The sequence below is a fragment of the Mytilus galloprovincialis genome, chromosome 9, assembly GCF_965363235.1.
Source record: "Mytilus galloprovincialis chromosome 9, xbMytGall1.hap1.1, whole genome shotgun sequence".
Taxonomy (NCBI): Eukaryota; Metazoa; Mollusca; class Bivalvia; order Mytilida; family Mytilidae; genus Mytilus; species Mytilus galloprovincialis.
Window position 1 is genome coordinate 8,496,034 of NC_134846.1, and position 19,705 is coordinate 8,515,738.

General features: G+C 30.0%; 1 long non-coding RNA gene across 1 annotated transcript; it reads right to left on the reverse strand.

Annotated features, from left to right (window-relative positions):
* Positions 1 to 14,785: 14,785 nt before the first annotated feature.
* On the reverse strand, positions 14,786 to 17,691 carry LOC143046613 (uncharacterized). Its single transcript, XR_012969184.1, has 2 exons — positions 17,569 to 17,691; positions 14,786 to 15,157 (listed from the first exon to the last, which is right to left on the reverse strand). It is a non-coding gene; the product is annotated as an uncharacterized LOC143046613 (long non-coding RNA).
* Positions 17,692 to 19,705: the final 2,014 nt, after the last annotated feature.

The following is a 19,705-nucleotide window of genomic DNA, read 5'->3' on the forward strand; positions in this document are numbered from 1 at the left end:
TGCTCCTTTAACAAACTTTTACACATTTGAGGTTTTTCATCACGTCCCCAATAGCAGTCATAGTCACCATTATAAACTCTATTATTATCAATACATTTTAAACCATCGTCACACAATGTTCGAGAATTCTGTTCACACCTAAGCTGGAAAATATGATTGTTATGAAAATAAATATCAAATGAACTTGCCACAAAAACAATAAACAGAGACTAAAATATATATAACAAGTACAGGTCAACGTACAGCCTTTGACAATGAGCAAACCCCACATCGTAAATGAAGCTGTAAATGATCCCGAATTGACAATTGCAACATAGTTTAAAAAAAAATTATGGCCTGAAGTATGTACAAAAAAGTAATAAATTTGAATTAATCAAATGGCTCACCAATAGAAAAGTTTGATTACCTGTTTTTTTTTTTAATTTACAATTAAATTGATTAGTTAGCTTTAAGGATTGAATAAATAACGTAGCTGATGATTGTATAATATTTGAAAACAACTAGGTCTAGCCTTTTCATTGTCTTACAATTCATAGGATATTGACTACCTGCGTCGAAAAAAAGATCTTTGTGAGATAATAAACTTGTTATTGTCCTCATAATTTTATAATATCGCAATCATGCAAATATAGCTTCAAATAATTGACCATCACAGTTACTAAAATGTCTAAAAAACAGTTAATCAAGCTTGTCTTTACATTGAAAGGGTTATGTTATATATATTGATGCATGTTGTACCTCGAAGTTTTCCACTCGGGACAACATTTACCAACAGTCATGCAATAACTTTATATTTATATTTTTGTTTGTTTGTATTATTATAGTTTTGTAAGTATTTAAATCATAATGAATTCATTTTCTGAGATGAAGAAAACGTTCAATTATGATATATCTTACTAATTAAAAAATCATTAACTTTCAAGTTTCTCTACGTTAACGTCGTTATTCCTCCATTGTTTTCAGAGCAATCCCATGCTTTTGTTTCTAAAAAACTAATTTAAGATTTCGTTTTATATTTGTGTCCTCCATATCTCTGCTTCATAATATACTATTGTATAACGTGTTTGGTGTATGTTCTTATATAAATATACATTTTCCAGTTTGCTTTGAAGTGTAGACAAATTGTAGTTTTCTCATTTAGAAAAATCCAAAGATCATTCATCATTTTTTAAGTTGCAACTTATTTTTGAATCGCATAAATTATGTAAATTTCGTACCTATACAGAAGTCCGATGATTCATCTGATTCGTCGTCACATATCCGTGTAATCATCGCACAGATCGTATATTTTAATACACTGGATACCATCCTGACATTTTACTCTTCTTTCGTCACAGTCGTAATCTTAATAATAATCAATTTTTGTCAGAAAAATAAAATATCCCAAGACATGATTTGAATTTGTACTGTAAGACAAGCAATTCAAATGCTCTTTTAAGTCTATTTTAATATTCGTAATTGAATTATTCTACACTTTTTTTAAACCAAGACAATGATCCTGTTATTCATTCGTATAACGTTGGTACCATACCATTTACTATTATTTTTTTCTTTTTTTTTCTTACAATAAATAAATATTATCCATTCTTCAGATTGACTGTTAAAATTATTGCGCGTGTCACAATATTACGCATAACGGGCAAACAATGACGAAATCATTATGAATTCAAGAGTCCCATTAAGGATTTCTTTAATAGCCGACCGATATCGCTATTGTCACTATTGATTATATGACTTTCGAACTCATTAATTACCATTCCAAATGTTTTTTTATATATTCAATATCTTTTGAAATATAATTATTTAATATTAAGAAACCATTCCCTCTTTCAGAAGCCTAGGTATGAAAATGTAATACTAGATTTAAATGGCCAGTCACTTTAATAAGTGCCGGTTTAATTTTACAATATTCAACGAGCGATTCTTTATCATTTAAAACAAAATCTATCCTACTAGCGTGAGTCTTATCCTTTTTTCACCATGTGAACTATTGTGTGCTTTTATGTAAAACACTTTTTTGATAATAAAACATAAAATATCCTACCATTACAGACTGTTTGTGATTCATTGGATCCACCATTGCATGTTGTCCGTCCATTACAAAGCTCACTTTCTAGTATACACTGAAGACCATCTTGGCATTTATAAATCCCTGACTACAGACATTAATAGTAATCGAATACTGAATTGCTACACTGAACTTTATATTTTGTATAATAATATTCAATACATACATATGATTTTATATGTAAAATAGTTTGTTTACACTTATAGTAAATTGATATCAGTAGTTACTCAAAACGGCCATGCTGACACAATATCTTCATATTTCTTAGATACTGTCAAGTTCAAGTCGTACAACTTCACAAAAAATATTAAAACCTTCCTCCGACTGATTTGTTTTGGAAACGTCATAGTTAACACTTTCAATAAGCATTGGTTATAAGATGCTCAATGTTTGTAAAATATGTGAAACCCAAGGCATTACATGGTGAAAAGATTAATAGTTCTTCAATGCACGATTCAATCGTTTAACCTTCCTAATTTTTATATTTTTTCAATCTTTTTCATAGTCCGAATTGATAAATGGATATAAGAACACTTTCCACATGACATAAAACGTTTTGCTACATTGTACTGCTCAACGTAATTCCTTTCCTTCTTTTTGCTTAATAAGACGTCAATCCAATTCATAAATTATTTATATAACATATTTTGGATTTATTAATCTTCCGTTATTTAATGTGACTCTCCACATTTTTTTTTATTTATCTTACTCAATGTAGCAGTATATAATCAACATTTTCAATTTGGGAATTCGTTCACACACCCATAACCTGTGAAAAATTCTTTGCAGTAACCTGTGGGAACAATTATTTCTCGAGTCATTTTCAATCTATCTTTTAATTTTAATACATTTCTACTGTGAAACAGTAAGAACTGTTAGGACAATTTGCTTCCCGTGCTTTCAGTCTATGTGCAGACTATTCAGTACTTCTGAAAAACCTGTACACATCCAAAACTTACTGAGTTGTATGAGTACTATTGAATGATGCTGAATAAGCTAGATGTGAATTTTATGAACAGTACTGAATACACTGCAGTACTTGCCATTGTCGGATTCAGTACTTTTTGTAATGGGGTCCCTCTGAATGACCTACGGGGGGACCGCTCCATTCAAACTTCAGTAACTTAATACATAATCAACTATATTTTTCCACGAAAGATCCCCCTGGGTTCGTTTATATGATTATGCAATCGTGTTTCTATCAGTATGTTCAAAATAACAGGACAATGAACGATGAAATAATATGTAATTGTCATAAGTTCCTGTCTGTCATATTTGTTCTTCGTTTTCTTATAAAATTTGCCTTTCCTTGCCCAATTGATTTCTTTCATATTTTGCAATTCGTTTGCAAATTTTACGCATTGCAAAAGTTTTTTAGAAATATAATAAGTTATTGGAATGAAGACTCAGTATTGGTCTGAAAAGTAGGTTCTCTTTTTAGTTATCTATCCTGATTAAGCTTCTGGCTGAATTTTATGCTTGATATTCGTAATACTGTGCAATTCCGAAATACAAACGATCATTAGAAAATATTTCTTTTGACAATATTCTGAGTTACTCAATTTCAGATCATATCATCATTGATCATAGTCAGGCAAAACTTTCAATGTATTGAATATATCTGAGGGAAGTAAAAGTTCTAAATAAGGGACATGAGGAAAAAATTCTTTCATATACACAACGAACGGGTGTTCTTACTTTATTATTCAAGAAAAATGATCCATTATCTTTAGACAATTATCGTCCAATATCATTATTAAATGTAGATTTGAAAATACTATCTCATGTTTTAGCAAAGAGACTAAAAAAAACTTCTTCCTAAATTAATTAGTGAAGATCAAACTGGATATTATTAAATCGATTTATTGGATTTAATTTACGGCAAATTCAAGATATAATGGACTGCAGAATCAAACGGAATAGATGGGGCTATAATATTTTTTGATTTTATAAAAGCTTTTGATTCTTTGGAATGGGAATTTATGTTAGGTGTTCTAAAACATTTTGGTTTTAATGAATCATTCATATCATGGGTGGAAACATTATATAAGGGAATACAGACGTGTGTAATAAATAATGGATGGGTATCCGAAATTTTTGAAAACTCTAGAGGAATCCGTCAAGGGTGTCCTTTATCGGCTTTACTTTTTGTTTTATCTGTCGAAATTATGCTGAGCGATTGAGGCAAACCTCAGACATTAAAGGTTTTCGTATTACTATAGATAATAAAACAAATAGCATCAAAATATCACAATTAGCTGATGATACAACTCTGTTTTGTAGTTATCAGATATATCTAAAACTATGAATATAATTGAAACATTTGGCTCTTTCTCAGGGTTGAAGCTAAACCGTAATAAAACAGAAGGAATTTGGATTGGGGCGCTTAAAAACAGCGTAGATAAGATTGAGGGCATACGCTGGACAGACAAACCTGTCAAAGCTTTAGGCATTTATTTTTGTCACGATAGACTTCAATGTGAAAAGTTAAATTGGGAACCTAAAATAGATAACATGAAATCATTAATTAAAACATGGGAAAAAAGAAAATTAACAATGGTTGGGAAAATATTGATCATAAAATCTTTAATATTACCAAAATTTACATTTTTGGCTACTTCGTGCAAAGTTCCAGACATTTACTTGAAAGAAATTGAAAGCTGCTGTTTCAAATATATTTGGGAAAGAAAAAATGACAAAGTAAAAAGAAACACACTTATTGGCGAATACCAAAAAGGGGGGTTAAGAATGATCGATTTTGACAGTTATTTTACAGCACTGAAAGCCTCATTGGTCTCTAAATTAACAATAACCAATATGCCGAACTGGAAGATTATTCCTACTAAATATTTTAACAATCTTGGTAAAAAATTTCTTGTTTTTAACATGAATTTAGATAATATTAAATTAATAGATGGACTTGCAAAAATACCCGATTTTTATTTACAAGTAATTTCAAGTTGGGTTAAAACAGAAGGAGGTTTATCAACATTTTCTAATCACTTTTCTAATATTAGAAAAAAGATTATTTGGGAAAATAAATATATTAAATGTCGCAACAAATGCTTGTTTTTCATGAGCTGGGTTAAAAGAGGGTTGGTTCATATTCGATCGTGAAGGAAATTCTTCCGAAAGTTTTATTTAAAAAAAGTTAATTAATAAAACAAACTGGATTGCAGAGTTTAAGATGTTAAAATCCTGCATCCCAAAAGAATGGATGCAAGTTTAAAAAAAATAAAACTCCATTACGAGTATAATCAATATATGTAAGGTTTAATTAAGATGGCAAAATAAACAAATTGAAACAAAAGATATCAACAATAAAATACTCTATAAAACTTTATAAATAAAAAATATATAAAGCCAATCGGTATCAACATTTGGACAAGATATTTAAAATTAGAATACATACCACAGATGTCATTTGTATACTATTTTATATTTAACATTTTAAAGGAAAATAAGTTAAAAATTTTCAGATGGAAACTGCTTCAATATATTATTCCTACAAAGCAGCTACTATTAAAGTGGAAAATATCTGAGAACGATAAATGCAATTTTTGTAAAACAAAAGAAGATTATTTGCATTTCTTTATTACATGTTCATTTTTGAAAGATTTTTGGGAGAAAGTACATTATCTTCTAGCAAAAATGAATTTTCAAAACAAGATATTTAAGCAAAACATATAGTATTTGGATACAAAATATCAGATCAAGGGTATAACGGTTTTAATTATTTCTTGACAATTATGGGTTTTTGTATTTACAAGTCGTACTATGTATCCGAGCAAAAACTGAAATTTTTAGATGTGTATGCTATGTTTATAAAGGATTTACGAAGGTTTATGAATGATAACAAAACAGTATCTCAAAATGTATTTTTCATAAAGTTAAAAAGATTAATATAATTGATGGAAAAAAAAAATGTTTTATTATATTTTATTATATTCTGTGTATTTTCCAGGATACTCAGAAAGTATTTCACAGGGATACTTTATTGAAGCTTGGACAATGAAGTAAAGATGTAACAAGCAATTTGAAGAATAAAGAATATTTATTTGTTGGTAAAAAAAAAAAAGAATATATCTGAGGGAAAATAAGCGACATTAAAACATTTTTTTACAAATTCAAATATTATTAAGCAAAAAATGTAGCATTTACAAATATTTTATTACTCAATTTGCCAAAAAAGTATATGTAGTAAAAAAAAGATAAAAGCGTTTAACAAATTGAGAAAAAAATGAATGTCAAGCCGCCTAGTGGATTAAATAGGGAATGAAGTTCATTATATAAACCTACAGCGAGATTTCTGATGAAAAACATAAATTCTTAAATATAAGCAAAACCTTACTTTTGACAAGTAGATATCTTAATAAGGCATGTGAATTATTTTGAAAGCGAGAAAAATTGAAAGTTTAAATTATAATTTTGACATTTAAGGTTATTGCCAATTATGTTGGTGAAAACTGATAATCTCTATTTGTAAAATAAATTTTTAACTAAGCACGATGATCATTAATTTAACTGATCGATTTTAGATTTTTAACATACATGTAATTCTACTTCATGAAATCAAATAATTGCTTTAATTTCATTAAACGAATCAAAAGACTGATGATTAAGACTCTTCCTACTAGATTACATTTAAATGTACAATGTATGGCTTTTATAACTAAATACTCACATTAGATGTATGTTTCAATATTAAACGTTGTTCTGATTGGCGAAGAGCAATCTTGCGTCATTGTTCATTTTAAAATCAAATTAATTGCATGACTTGTAACATACATGATGACTGACACATGTCTCCTCAATAAAGTAAATAAAAGAAAAAGTTGATAGTAATCGTGTTTTCATGATCATAGCAAAACAAATGTGAATATAAGTATGAATGCTTCTTTTAGTATTTGCATTGTGTTGTAAAAACGTTGACAGTGCGTACATTATAAAAATGAAGCAAAGTGTACTTTGGTCAACTCTTAGACACCCTAATAAATTTATAAAAAGTAGCTTTCAATTCTTAAATACAATTCCAATACTTGATTGCCTTTGTTTTTTTTTCCAAAGAGGCAGTTGAACCTTCACAAAACGATAAATTACAAGCATACAGTGAAACCAATGCATCATCCGAGCAGAATAACAACAGTAGTCAACCATGAAAAGTTTTAATCAATTTATTTACATTTAACGTGAGTTGGTTAAACATAAAAACAGATTTAAGGTGGTATGGGAGTCTAAAATAAAAATGATAGAATTTGTTCATACTTTGCCAAAATGTAGTATCTATTGATATATGTTGAAAAATATAATAAAAATGATAGGTCACCGCGCATTTTATCAAGCTACAGGACGTGACAAAATGACACATTTTGTATGGATTATACAGGGAAAAACACCATTTCGTTATTAGAAACTAAACAAAATGATAGAATTGTTAAATACTTAAGGAAAAGATAGCTTTCAGACAATGCTTTGAGAATATCAAAAGAAAAAAGTAAAATCACAAAAATACTGAAGTTAGAGGAAGATCAAGAAAAGATAGGGTCACCGAACGTTTTTTCCAGCTAAAATACAAAATAGAAAAATTCCATGTAGAATCCTTCAGAAAATGCACTGTTTCAGAGTTACTTCCCCTTAAAATGCCAAATTAAAAAAAAATATAAAAACAACCAAAAATAATCAATATTTGCAAAAATATTTAATAATTATAAGTTATATTCTTATAAATTGGTTCTTTTAAATGAACATTCACATTTAAAATTTTCATTCCTGCATCAAATTTTGCTAACTTGATAGAAAATCTGGACCTTTGGTTCTCTGTTTTTTACAATCCAAGATGGAGGAAGACACCCATACCACCTTAAATGTATATGTAACACTAAATAATTGAAAAGTCATATACAAATCAATCTTTTATACATATATTTAGATTCGGGGGAATAGTTGAATTGTATGCAGTACGAAATATACTTACAAATATGGGAGGGATGCAAACATACTTAGGATCAAGATTAAAATTCTTTCAGGTTTGAATTTCATCAGGTTGAATTTTACTAAGAGTTTGTTAATTTTGTTATTTTACTTTTTTCATTCATTCAGAGTACGGAAGTTCTTCTGTGCCGTATTTATGCTGTTTTCTTGTGTACTTCCGAACCCCTCATGGGGGGGGGGGGCTATACCACCTGCTGGGTCAAAGCAGAGGACTTCCAGAATGTGTGTTCGATAGGGATTGAATCTATTTTTTACGCTTGATTTGTTAATTTCGTGAACTTGTAATCTTACTGTTCAATGGTCTTGAAATGCATGAAATATGCAAACTAGTTCCTAAAAATACTGTTAAAAGGATATGCGGGTTTTCCCTTTCAGAGTTGTTGTTCTATTTTTTAATTTTACCTCATTAATTTTTGCCCCATTTGTATGCGCCAATTCTGTGAAAGTTCAAATTGGTTTCCTGGAACTTATTGTCTGGTATGGGGTTGTTTTTTGTCCGTGTGCAGTGAAATATTGACTTTAAGAAGTAAATCCATTGATATACACAGAATTGGAAAATCAACCTGTTTCATCAAATGCTCTTTTATTAGTTTTTTTGTAGACGAAACGCGCGTCTGGCTCAAATATGTTTTTTTCAAAAAATCCTCTATGCAATGCATGTTCATGTTTCTCTATTGCTAAGTCCGGTTCTTTTCCCCTGACTCCAACTTCCCGCGGGCACATTCCAGTCCAGCCCCTAAATATAAATCAATGCGTATACATAACTTTAAGTTTATTTCTCCACTTGGATATCAAGCTTTAGACTAAATCCCTCAAGCAAGGTTTATATAAGCTAAATGTTGTATTCTTTTTAAGGTCAATTTTATTTCCTAACGTTTTTCCATGCTAAATATTTTGTGTTTTCAAACTTATGGGTTTGATCGTTCCTGATGAAAGTAAATCATTACAGCATTTTGCACAGACGACATCTTGAAAGTGGTATTCTCAATTTGTAAGGGAATAACATCAATGCAATATAAAGTGTGAGACGTTTTTAGTGATATATATTTATAATTTTTCATCAGACCTATGTAACGAAACCATAAACATGCCCATTCTATTACTCATACTTTTCTCACTTCACATATTGAAAGTTAGTTTATGTGATCGTGAATAAATCACTGTGGTTTGTCACTCCAGAAGCACCATATCGTGTTTCGTGTTAAACAGGGGTCTCATTGGGGGATTCTGTTCCCGGATCCCGCTTACTGTTTTGTCAGATTCCCGTATCCCGCTTACACTATGTACGTAAGCAATTCTCATTTTTTGGTAATTTCCCGTGTCCCGCTAAACTTCTTTTCCCGTTTCACGGCACAATAATTTGACTTTCACGTGTCACGCTTAAAAAAAATCGGCAATCCCGCGTCACGCATAGACCCCAACGAAACCCACTGAAACCAGTACACAATCCTTATTTCCAGTTTGGTTTGCATTGTAGGCTTGTCTGTATTGACTATAATCAATAGCAAGTGTAAAGTAAATTAAATGTATGATTTTTCGATGCAATTAACGTATCTTTTAGATTATTTCAATCAATATTTGCTCAGCATTTACAAATATAGATGATACAATTGAGTGTCTGAAAAAATTTGAGATTTCATAAATAATTTATTGAAACCAAATACATAATCATTTTTCTGCAGCAGATCAACCTTGTACCTAGTTATTTTATGTACTCGTTGCAAGACGAGTATGGCGTATCAAATTATAATTCTGGTACCTTTGATAACTATTCGTTCTAGACATCCGTCAAAACATGAATATTTAATATTTTTTATTTCAATATTGTATTGGTAAGCATTAAACGAACAAAATAAATTATATCAAAATGGAAGGGGCCTGTCAATATGTACGATCTGGTTTTGTCATGACATTTCACAAAGAAGGACGCGGTTTTGTCATAGATATTAACACACAATAGCATGACGTACACTTCATGCACAATCCGGCGTTCAATGTTTTAAACGTTTTGTTATCTGTCATATTGTATTAATAATACATAATAATTTTCAACAAATAAGTCAACTACTTGTATTTGGTTTTATTAAAAACAAGTAATGATAGATGAAGGACACACATATATATTTCTAGATGAATCATTCATGTCGGTTATTGGACTGTTATACAGTTGAACATGTTAAATTCATTAGGTTATTACTCACAAGTCTATAAAATCTTACTCACTTCTTAGCTAAAAATTTTAAAAAAGGAAAAGTGATATATTAACCATATTCTACAAATATTATAGGCTCCATATCAAATAATACAATAGAACAAATAGTTATTGCTAGAGATGAATACTTTTAAATGTTAACAACGCTAGTATATTTACAAACCATTTATTCCATAAAAATCCTTCACCAAGTCATAAAAAAGAAATGAAAGATAATAGAAGGATGTCAGAACTCATAAGTCGAAAATTAAATATAGGTTAAGCTGATATTCATGCTAGTACACACACGATAATAAGTCTTATAAGTCGGTAGGTCACATTCGGGAAGGAAAACGGGATTGTAGGTACGTCATAAGGAACATATCCACTAGTATCTGTGAAAAAGATATTCAACAACGGCCGACAAACTCACGATGGCTCAATACAACAACGATGGGACGATTTCAATTTCATCACTTTGAACTCTTAATTCATTGTAATTTAAAAGCTTCTTTGTGAGAAGCAAGCCTCTGTAAAAGCAATCATGATATGACAAACAAACCCAGGAATATCATATCAACTGGTCCATGGATATATATGTTCCGGACCGTATGAGTAATTGGACCGTACGCGTACGGTCTGGACCGTATGCGTACTTTTTCAAAATACTCATACGGTCGGACCGTACGCGTACGGTCTGATTAATATCATTAAGAAGTTGCTTAAGTTTATAAGCTACAAATGCATGTAAAGTTCATGTACAGATCAACATAACTTAACTCTCAAATTAATATGGAAAGTTCAATTGTAATTAGAATAAAAGCTTTATTTGTTAACTAATAAAAAAATTCCCGCTTATTATTTACGCTTGTATTTAGTATGTCGATCAGTAGTACATTAATTGAATTATGATCATAGAAATTTACAATATCGGAAGTTAACATGATGTTGGACGACAATTTTAGAATATTAGAAACTTTACAAAAAAATGCAAATGCAAAGGAACATGAATGAACTGCAAACATGTAAATGTAAAAAATATATCATTATTGTGGTTGTAAGTGTCACCTTGGGCGAGAGTACCAAAATAGTATTCAGATATACAATTAAACAAATATTCAATGTCAATTGTTCAATTGTTCATTTTATCCATCTAAACATGCTAAAAGTAATTGTAATGATAACAATTTATAAAAATAAAAATAAAGATTGTGATAAATGGTTATCTCGTACTGGACCATACGCGTATACTCATACGGTCCGACCGTACGCGTATGGTCGGACCGTACGAGTATACGTATACGGTCCGGACCGTACGCGTACGGTCCAAATACTCATATGGTCTGGAACATATATACTTCTAATGCAGGCGCTGCTGGAATGTTGGTACATTGATATGGAAAGTTCACAATTGTAAAGTTGAAATCATATATTTCGTTGCAAAGTTTTGTTTTCCACCGAACCTGATTTCCAATTTATAGATGTAAGTCAAGATATGCGGCTAGCGTAACTGTATCTTTCTCTTATATATTCTTAAGGGGGCTTGCGGGTATAAATATTTTTTTTAATATAGGATTTCGGTATATTTTCTATAAATGAACTTAATCAACTCATTTACTTAATTTTATCATCGATATAAGAACATCATACGTCAATATAGCTCAAAATGCAGACTTCTTTAGGTATTTCACATTTAATTTTTTATGGAAAAAATCTTTATAAAGCATAAAATGTCAGTATTCACTTCAGAAGCTAGCAAAACCTTTAAATAGACTTATTAAGGAGGGATATAGTTAGTAGATACTGTTGTCAGGTTATTAAAGAATGGGTATTTTTGTGTTAAAATTGATTCACTTATAGGCTTTTTGCATTGGAACTAAACACATTTATTAAAAAAAACAGTTGTTGGCATGAGACGGGTTACGTTCGTCTCATATATGTTATGATGGTATGATACTAAACCCCTAACGGGAAGGATTGTGCCTGATATTCATATGATGAAGACATAATCTTTTAATCAGTTTAATTGAAGTCTGGAGCTGGCATGTCAGTTAACTGCTAGTAGTCTGTTGTTATTTATGTATTATTGTCATTTTGTTTATTTTCTTTGGTTACATCTTCTGACATCAGACTCTGACTTCCCTTGAACTGAATTTTAATGTGCGTATTGGTATGCTTTACTTTTCAACATTTGCTAGAGGTATAGGGTACGAGAATTGCTCGCTGCATTGAAGACCTGTTGGTGACCTTCTGCTGCTGTCGGTCCTATGGTCGGGTTGTTGTCTCTTGACACATTCCCCATTTCCATTCTCAATTTTATTATTTATTATATACTTAATAGAAAAACGAAATAAAAAAATGGGGTCAACGTTCTTTTAAGCTCAAAATCGGCCTCCCAAAAAGGCATACATTATTATTAAGGTCCTTTTTTCTTCTGTTGAACTAAAAGCAGAAATAGAGATAATATCGAAATAGAAAAAGAGTTTAATCACAGAAATCGCTTAAATTGTACAAAAGTTTTGTTCAAGTACACCTTATTTGAAAAAAATAATCAAAAATATAGGTCACCGATGAGTTAATAAGGATATTTTAATTTTAAGGCCAAACAAATGCACTTTTTGCACCCAAAAGAAATAATTTGGAGCTTTTGCAATGATATGTATGTTTTGAATATCATCTGCGGCCAAAACGAATTGATTTTTTTGGTTGATTTTTGTACCATATAGTAAAGTTACAATTAATAAAGTAATAAATAAAATTTGTAATGAAAAAAAAAATGTTTACGGTTTTGCTAAAATTTTTGTACCCTCGAGCCTCCTTAATATTAAGTTCGTGGGATAAAATCGTTCCACAAAGTCACCATTTTTTCATTATTAAGTGAAAGAACAGAACTTATATTATAGCGAAAAGTAAAGTTAGAGGATACTCTCATCTTCTTGTTTTTTTTTCTTCATAAGAAGTTTCTGTATGAAGTTGGCCTCATTCACACGAAGGAAAACGTCGGCAAGAAGTAGGAATAAACATGTGCAAATCATAATCAGGAAAGTGTTCGATTTTGGCACAACCGAAACTGTACATGTATTTGTTTTCAATTAATTACATGTAATGTAAAACAATGTGTTTGTGTTTTGTCAGTGGCTGATGAACATGTACAAAAACGGGGTTCTAGGCAGGTCCGACGAATAATAAAGGGAATGGGCGTATGCAAATATCTAGAAAATGTACTTTAGTGAACAACTTTTCATCCATAAGAGATCACACGTAATCAAAACTTTTTTGTTTGTGTTCCGATCAAAGTTTTCCAAACACAGTCTTTTTTGCCAAAATTGTTATGATACAATTTTATCCTGATAGAAACTATTTCTCTGTTGAACTATAAAAATGGACTGATTCCGCGGAGTATTTACATTTTCATGCAATTGTTGAACTTTATGTATGCCTTACCATAGATATAGTTCAACAATCGGTACTTTTACATCGTCGGATTTCAAATGTTTGGCTTTGGGCGTTCCTGATGAAGGTAAATCATGAAAAGCGCTTCGGACGCAAGAAATTATAAAACGTGTCATTTTCAATTTGTTAGCCCTACATACTTGAATGTAACATTTTCAACAAAGGAACTCTGATTTTCTAGAACCGTGCACCAGTAGTTTGTAGATAGTTATGTTGTGTAAACGTGCTTAATTTTCCGAAAGTACTCAAAAGTTGCCCTCCTATTATATTTTTCACATTAAGTCGACGCAATTGCTAGTTTTAACGTATAAGGTTATTTGTAGGTATTTAACTTATACATGTTAAACATATTACTCCTTGTTAGTCTAATTCATTGGGAATAGTCTCATATGTTAACAATCTGTTTGTTGAATATTACTTAAATTGTGATTAGTCGAATTTGCTGATGAGTCTTATGTAGACGAAACGCGCGTCTGGCGTATAAAATTATAATCCTGGTACTTTTGATAACTAATTGAAAGAAAATTTAGCTTTATAATTTTTGTTTTCAAATTTTGAATTAAAATCTGCTTCGAAATATAATTCATCTGTTTTCTTACGTAAAACAATAAAGTTTTCGCGTTCAGTTTTTTGTTTTGTCGACCCTTCAATTGCTGTTTGTTTTGCAGAAAATCCTGTTTCATTGTGGAATTACTAAACAAATGCAAAGACTAAAGTCAATACAATCAACAAAAGATTAACCAGTATTATTATGATACAATTATAAGGGTTGGCTCCAACCATCGAGTTCATGTGCGATTCACTCTTGATTGAAATCAGATATCCTTTCTTTCTGCAAGCTATAGTAATGAGCATGTGTAATATAGACTGTTTACCTACGTATTCTTCATTCATTGATTTTCAAAATAATAAAGTAATGATATTATTTGAGTAGCAATACAAAAAAGAAACAAAATACGATTATTTTGTTTTATAATTTTGGCCGACTGGATATGTGAGTAAAATCATAAGGTAGACACGTAACAAAATTATCGAATGTATGGAATTTTATGGATTTTGTTTTTAAAGATTCAGAAAATATATCAATGATCAAATTTTATTTCATATTAAGCATGTTAAAGTCAAATGTAGTGGGTAATTAATTACTTGAGACATATTTAGTAGCAATACAATACAGAAATATATACTTATGAATGTGTTAACGTCATGATAGTCGAAGTATTCCATTTTAAATAATGTAAATAAACAATTACAAAACATTTTCCATGGATGTTCTTTTCAAAGATAGCACATGTACCGGTTGTAACAATCTTCATCGATACATTGTCCACATATAAAACTTTGCAATTTTTCCATTTCGTAACATGTTGATTTTGGGAAAGTTCCAACTGAATCTAAAGAACTACATACTTCTAAAGTTCGTATTCTTTTTTGCCATGACATACTAGACATACCTGTGAAAATAAAAAAAAAAGAGTTTTGTTAAAGTTTGTATTATGAGTTATGTTTTTTTGTGCGTACATTGTGTGAAAAACTTTTAATTTAATACTTTAAATCAATATATACCTTAGCCATAATATAAAAGGTAAACTCCAAGTACCTGTCAATACAACGCTATTGTGCTTTTTTGTGGTGGTCAGTTTGTTTTAGCTTAGATAGTCGGATTATGTGGAGAGACCAACCGAACTTCACTTAGAGTACTATCAAAATAAGGTAACGCGGTGTTAGCCGTAAAATAAACAAAGGGATGATTTTAACTTCACCGCTTTGAACTCTTGGTTAAAATTTACCTTGTGAGCAGCAACACTCTATCAAGGAAAGCACGATAGGAAATACAAGCTTTTGAGTATCGCATCAAATGGAAGATTATATAGTCCGTATGCAGACGCTTCTCCATCATGAGTTTCATTAGCATGGATAAATTACTTAGATGAGAAATCAGAAATTTCTTCAATATTGACAAACTGCATAGAGACTTCATAGAAGAAACAGTCAGGGGCATTACTTAAACAAGTAACAATTAAAATTACCTATACAAGTAATGTTGAAAACGAGGCTTATTTAAATATAACTTATATAAGTTATTTTTCTGAATATTATTTTTATAGGTGTCCAAGAATACAGATTTTACTAGCTTTAAATAATTTTCACAGTTATCTGGTTATTTTTCCCTTGATATATAAAAACTAATTCTTCAGAAACACTAATTAACTTTTCGACGCACTTATCTTTCATACCGACGCTTCTGGGTCAAAGATTGGTCTCTTGGGACTATTAAATTATCATTTTCCTCTAAAATCTTGAAGGTAGACTGATATAAATAGATAGATACTTGTGAATTAATTAAGACCTGAAGTTATTTATAATTTGTAACCTAAATCAATTACATATGTGCCTTAGATAAGTGTAATTGCTATTTTTTTCAAAAATGTTTAAAATAACTTATTCAAGTAATATTGTTGTTATTATTTTCAAAGTAACCCTTCATCTCTATACTCCTCTCAAATTTGATAAATTCTTTATTTTATGATATAAAATGTAGTTTAAAATCATGAAAACTACATTTAGTCTATGTTTCTATTGAAAATTAAAATAACTCTATTAAGTAATTTTATTGTATTTAAAATAAAAAATTACTTACATAAGTAATTAAAAAAAATAACTTGTTTAAGTAATGCCCCTGACTGAGAAAAGAGGATTGTCTCATTGTCTTTCATACAACATCTTTTTATTTGTATCAAAATATGTCATCTACCTGATTTAACATGTTTTTCTTAGTTTTATCGAGGAAATATAACTACGTAATATATGTAAACAAAATACGAACTGGCTGTTTCTGTTTTATAATTGTCATGTTTTTGATCAAATCCAATAGAGAAACAGCAAAATAATACCACTTTACCATTATTTGTAACACCAAGTGAGTAGTATATATTAAAAAATATCAGGCTTAAAATCCGTTTTATAAATTCAAATAAAAAAAAAATAAAAAAAGTGGTATGATTGGCAATGAGACAACTCTCCACACGCGACCAAAATACACAGACATTAACAGGTATAGGTCACCATACGGCCTGTAAATAATAGCAAAGCCCACACAGCTTAGTCAGCTATAACAGGCCCAAAAATCACAAAATTAATGTAAATCAATTCAAACTAGAAAACAAACGGCCTAGTATGTTGACCATCTTTAGTGAAATTAAATAAAATGAAATAAAACAATAACCTATCAAAATTTACAATGATGTCTCTACTAACATGTCATAGTATATGTACGAAAAATGCTTTGAAATTTTGCATTATTTTGTAATTAAGTAACTTTGCCATTTGAGAACTTGACAATACATTTTGTTCTGTGATTTATTTTAAACGAAATTTAAAGTGTACGTCAGTCTTATCAAGCTATAAAAAGGGGACAAAAATACTAGGTTACACAATATCCGGGATTTTTTTTTTTGATATTCAGGGTACTCAACTTCCGTATACTTTCCTATCGTTTTTTCCATCGACCTTCGTGAATAATCAGGCAGATGTCGGGTTCATAATCATTTTCTCCAACACTTCCAGTATTATTCAATTAAATGCGCTAATTGAATTTACAAAAAAATAAGAACAATGCTTTCTTGTAATCATGCAAACGACTTTGTAAAAACCTTGTTGTACAAAAATGTTATTGTATTTCCCATCAATTAACAGAAACAGCACGAACACAAAACAAAATAAAAACGCCATTAAAGCATTTATTTTCTTTTTTCTTTAAATAGAAATAGTTAAAGCATAAAAAGAAGTTTTTATATACAAACAAAGTAAAACATAAACTAAATTTCTAATTGAAAAGCTACTTAAAGAGATAATCTATATTTACCTAGAATGAAAAAACAACAAATCAGAAGCACTAAAACATGTTTCATATTCGGCCTTAATTCCGATGTTATTTCTCTGTTTTCTCTTTGTAAGTATCATCGCTGTGATAATCCTTCAATTTATATACTTTTATATTTTTTTTTCTACGCCATAAAATATCATTTTTCCATTGACTTATCATATGTCTTTTCCTAACTAGGGAACACTATACATATTTAAATACTAAAAATATGAAATAATAATGTTAACTAAAATTAATATTTTTTGTTTTACTACTGTTCTTATTAATAAAGTATGAGCAGCATAATAAAACATCGGATTTCATGCAATTCAATCACAAATATTATGTTATTCGTTTTAATGAATATAAACGCAATAAAATGTATCGACTGTAATTGTGTTTAAAACTCCAGTAACCGTATAAAGGGTCATGTAATCGTATTACGGAATTACATGACTAACTGATTGGATTTAGTAGCACCGTTGGGACCTTGAAAGCAATTCGTTGAATTTTTTAAGGTCATTTATTTGATACAGCAATTAACAAAGCATGGTGTTGATACATAATGGTTTATTTCTTTTACGGAGTTGTATATAATGATGAGTTGTTTCAATCATCTAGATATATTACGAAAGTTGGTCCACATATATAGACAATAATAGTGCATTGACTTGATATGTCAAGTCAATGCACTATTATTAAGTCTTTCCACTTTTCTGTGGAAAGACTTATTGTTTTTCTTCTGATTATTATTTTTTTTTCCGCCAAATTTTGTTCTTGCGATAAATTTTTGTTTCGCAATATGTCGCTTAGATATTTCTCATATTGTATCGTATAGTTTATGCGCTTTTAAATTTCACCCTGCTAAGACGAACCATTGTCTTTGTAAGAGTTATCTCCCTATTCACTGTTTATCATCTGTGTGCATCTCCTTCGTAACAAAAAAAGATATCGACAAAATTCTTTTTACAAATTGTTCCTTACATCCTCAGTAATTTTTGGCTAATTTGGATTGAAGCGATTCGATGAAATTTTATAGGAGTTATCTACCTTTACAAAATAAATTTGTCGGTATGTTTATATAATTCATAAACAGTTAACCGTATAACCCTGGAATATTTTTATTTGAGTCCCCTAGGTCCTAACTTATAAAATGAGGTCAAGGTCAAAGGTCAAGGTCAAGTTCTCAATTGTGACATTTGCTTGTTTTTGCATTTTCTCCGACACTTTGAGAGATACATATAAAAGAACAAGTGCAAAATGTCAGCTTTATTGTTATGAAGATATGCTACATTTAGTCTTATATAATTAAATGGCATCTTATAGGAGTTAGTGCCCCTGAAATGTCTTGATATAAGATTATTTGATTATTACTTCAATTAAGTTCATTATAAAGACATTTGACCTTATACAACAGGTTAAGTGACAACTGACCTTGAAAAATGGCTACCGGAAGTGACCTTCAGACAACCGGAAGTTGCTTTTTTTGCAATTTTTTTCACATGAAATGCTCAGAATCCATATATTTTGTCATATAGATACATGAACAGATAACCGAAGACTAAAAATGACTTCCAACAAACCGGAAGTTGCCAATTATCTCCAATTCTACATGTAAAAGTATATAGAAAGTATATATTTTTGGAATCAGTGTGATAGAAGCTATCATATGAGACCGGTTGTGACATTTATTTCACCGGTAGTAGCATATTATCTTTCTTAAATCACTCTAAAAGATAGATAAACCGTCATTTATTGCATCAGTTCGAAGAAACTACCTTCTTATCAAAATTTCTTTGGTGTGGAAAGACTTTCAATTGTTCTCTGAACAATTGGTTTTTAATTGTCTTTATACTGCAATCTAAATAAACATTTTCAATTGTTGTTTATTGTATTAATGTTATTTATTTGATTTAAATATTGGGAAAAATCCACTTTTAAAAAGGCCTCATATCACACAGACGGAGAAATATAAAACACGATGAAATGTACATCATTACCGCAATCAATGATGAACGAATTCGTTGCAGACTAAAATATCAACAATAAACATAAAACATAATGATTTATAGGTTGCAAACAAAAAAATATTAATAAGTGAAATATGTTTTCCCAAAAATTGCAAAAGAAACAAGTT